At 39.5% G+C, this 4,220-nt stretch overlaps 1 pseudogene; it reads right to left on the bottom strand.

Moving 5' to 3' along the window:
- Nucleotides 1–3,577: 3,577 nt before the first annotated feature.
- On the bottom strand, nt 3,578–3,694 carry LOC124723619 (annotated as a pseudogene).
- Nucleotides 3,695–4,220: the final 526 nt, after the last annotated feature.

Genomic DNA, 4,220 nt, shown 5'->3' with positions numbered 1-4,220 from the left:
TGATGCCCTTAGGTTAGTTAGGTTTAAGTAGTTCTAAGTTCTAGGAGACTGATGACCTCAGCTGTTAAGTCCCATAGTGCTCAGAGCCATTTGAACCATTTGAAGAGGTAGCAAAACTGATTGGCTAGTGACCGACGAGGCATCAAATTGAAAGCAAGTAAACAGCTTTCCTTTTATGTGTTTTAAAAGATTACATTGAGTAATATTTATCGTTAATCATCAGATCATTATCTGAGCTGGAGCAATGATCATTACCATGGGAAGATTATAAATCATCTTCCATTACATAACAGGACTTATACTTCGTAATATTATGGTAGTTTAAATTGATGATATGCAGTAAACGTTTACTCTTTATTTGCATCGTAAAAATGCTCAGCGACTAAACAAGGAGTTAAATAAATTTCAGTTTGCCTGACCATGAAATGATCCATATGTACTCGAAATGCAGTCGTCTAGGTCGTCCCTCTAGAAAATTGCAGATGATTAAACTTTTTTTTTCCAAGTCACGTAGCTTCGCCCTCCAGGTCACTTGAATAATGGAAAAATTGCTTGCTGGTGTGCTAATAGCGGAAACGCTAATTAATATGGTACTGGGGATAGACAATCACTACTTCAGTTCACGGGCAATTAACCCAGAAGAGCAGACAGAGGGATGGTTGCCAGGAAGCACTTCAAAGAACAAAGAACGAGCCTCACCCGAACTGCCTTTCACTTATCAACCGTGAAGGAAGGGGGTGAGTATCTGCCGTCGAATCCTACGGATCATAATAAGAATCGATTAGCGTTGCACTGATCCACGAGAAAAAAATGTCCAGCAAAATACCCCATGACGACAACGCTTCTAAATAGTAGCAGAATTTTAGAAACTTTACAGTCTTCCTCGGTTTCTTCTAAGAGCCTTCATAGTTGGAAATACGTACCATTACTGATTTTAAATAACATTTTACAAATTCGTTAATGAGTAAGAGTCAAGAAAATTTACGTCCAGCCAAAACTTTTGTAGTACGCATAGATTTAATAATGGCGTTTACTATTGTTGCAACGTGCTGCCTCACATTTTGAAGCACCCAACTATTAACGCTGTTTGAAAGTTTTATTGTGTATTGTAACTGTTGGTACCGTGATGATATGAACATACACCTTCCTCTTCCTTATGATTTTTATTACTGGCATGAAGCATACTATTCTAGAATACGCCCATTCTTTAAACATCTGCAGGCTGTGATTAAGAAGTAATTTTGAGTCAATTACCTAATTGAAATTTTTTTGGGAAACCAGAAAGATTTCACAGTGATATTTTCTATACTGCAGAAAGATTTCTTGACTTCATGAAGGACTGTTTCCTCGATAGTACTGTCCTTTCTTTTTACCACAAATAATTTTTTGCCTTGTAAATTATAACTTTGGTATGCTCGGTTAGCCACACCAGCTAAGACAAAGGTACATTATTAAATTGACCTCCAATTAAAAACCTGCCGTGCTGTTGGTAGGAACTTTAGCATTTTTATCGTTTTGAATGTCTAATATAATAAATATAAATGTAGATAAATTAGAAGTGCAAGTTCACAGCAAATCCTAATGCAAACCAGCTGTACTACATGATTATTCTGTACAGGAATTAAATGCCCTATAAATGCAATCGGTATTTTATAAATGTTAAAGACGAACGGCGCTATACATGACTTTCTGGGCTACCATTAATGCATCTAAACAGTAACATTAAATACTTTCGATGTACACAAAATGAATTTTATATTATTTTTACGTTTTGTAGGCTCACCTCAGTATATAAGCAACATAAACTAAGTATAACAGAAATGCAACTCGGCATATTGTCTACTATTTGCTTCAAATCTCCAACTCTTCTGATAATGTGAAAGGCTTCCCTCCCCAGGCATTCTGAGGTCGCTGTAGAGCGTGCTAAATGTTAAGCAAAACGGAGTCATAGTTGCTTAATAAACAGAAATGGCAATGCGACGTCATGTTGATGAAGCACATCAGCCAAATTGATTCCTGAGTGTTTCTCAAAGGTGACAAATAGTGTCCCGTATCCCAAGGAGTAGAAACAATTTTAAGCATGTTGTCTCGCGGTGGACGTTGCTGAAGGCTACATAAAACCACTGTATAGCGCTGCATACACTGAAACGTTCAAAAGAGCTAACACTAGGGTGTCTTTGAACAGAAGCTAACAACACGACGAAGTAGAAACAGGAGAATATTAAGCAAGATAACAAGTATTTAAGGATAAGGCACCAACTTGAATTCTCCGTGTTGAAGTTAAATAATGTTCCAAACTTCCCAGAAAAATAAAAACCTTAACATCAGCCTGAAAGTTGGGAAGTTGTATTGGACATAAGTTTACTGTTCTAGGCATAGTACTAGTGGAGGTAGTATATCCTTGCCTTAAGCCATCTTAGTATAGGCTCATACAGCGTGGAATTCCAAGGACGATGCAGCTTGACATTTTTCACATCTGCAAAACACTACATAAGGTAAAGGTTTGGTTAAGCGCAAATAAAAAACCAACAGGGTAACGAGTTCAGAATGTACGGATAAAAAGGTGACAGGCACTTAAATATTCATTCTTATTTTTCGTTTCAGTTGTTAAGACAGTGAAATGGACTTTCCGGGGTTTGTGATGGAAAATGTACAATATTACTTAGTGCTGAAACGTGTAGTATAGTTACGTAATTGCAATCAGTGTAAATATTCCAAAGTTTGCTTTTCTTTACAGTGTTTTCAATTTTGTTATTGTATTGTTTCATATTATTTACCTATAAACCTCCGACAGCCACGCCCCAGGGAAATGACTTATAGTAGCTGCCAGCAGAGAAAGTAGAGAAAAGGAGGAATAAGATTGCCATAGCAGTGGTGGCTCAACTTAATGGCTAACAGGAAATAAGTGCTAGTAAACTAAATTTGGAAATTTGTGGAAAGTGAAGATGACACTAAGCAAAAGTCTGTGAAACAAGTAGTTATGGCAGATTTATGATAACTAGGTCACTATTAGCATGAGTAGCGAGCCTGTGATTCCAATCATATGAAGTAGAGTAACCATTGGAACTATCAGCAAGCAGCTTTAGGAGGAAAGGTACAGCACGATTACAGAATTTACTTTCATTAATGTTCATCACCTTTATTAATCGTAAATTTTAGCAATAAGTCGGCGCCACTTTTTTTTGGGTAAGTGATAATTGGTCCTCTGTTGGCGCACTCGTTAGTACTTACGCACTCATGAAATAAAGTTATTCAGTGTAGATGACAGAGCACGCTGGATTTCATGTAGTGGATCATTTATATTAATGGGCCTTTGAATAACTACGATACTACGCGAAAAATACCTTTAGCCTCAATTGCAGTTTATACACATAAAGCACTCCGTCTGCAGGCCACGAGTGGCCTACTGGGACCATCCGACCGCCGTGTCATCCTCAGGGGAGGATGAGGATAGGAGGGGCATGGGGTCAGCACACCGCTCTCCCAGTCATTATGATGGTATTGTTGACCGAAGCCGCTACTATTCGGCCGAGTAGCTCCTCAATTGGCATCACGACGCTGAGTGAACCCCGAAAAATGGCAACAGCGCATGGCGGCTGGATGGTCACCCATCCTAGTGCTGGCCACGCCCAACAGCGCTTAACTTCGGTGATCTGACGGGAACCAGTATATCCACTGCGGCAAGGCCGTTGCCAGTTTATACACATAGATCAGTCAGCACTAATAACCGTATTTATTAATTAAGATTACAACAGCGGAACCTGAAGTTGGTGGGGAAACATCAGTGTACCGTAACTGAAAAGTGAACGTTTATAAACCCTTCCACCAATTTTCACTGCCATGGAATATATGGTGTCACAAAATTACAAGTGCAGTGTCGTCTGATTGGGCTGGCTTTCACCGAACATGGCGCTGGCTGCTAATAGATATTGACTACACATATTCCAGTAGTTTTCGCTATACTCGGAACGGTCGTGACAAATACGAGGGCGTACCAAAACCTAATGGGTCCAAATTTCTTGTTCTGTTTTCAACATCGGTTGGGGTATTACATGTTATCCATATTACTCGGTCAAGTCTCTCTCTTCGCCGAAGCAAGTTGAAACCCTCTGCCGCTAGAGGGCTCCGAACTGCTGAGTGTAACATGGGGATATGTGACGTACTTACGTCGGTGAGTGAGAAACCGCGCTCTGTAGTCGAGTTCTCACCGCAGGAAACAT

Source organism: Schistocerca piceifrons, chromosome X, assembly GCF_021461385.2.
Source record: "Schistocerca piceifrons isolate TAMUIC-IGC-003096 chromosome X, iqSchPice1.1, whole genome shotgun sequence".
Lineage (NCBI taxonomy): Eukaryota > Metazoa > Arthropoda > Insecta > Orthoptera > Acrididae > Schistocerca > Schistocerca piceifrons.
Note: the sequence above shows the minus strand (reverse complement) of the source record. Positions and strands in the feature narration are given on the sequence as shown.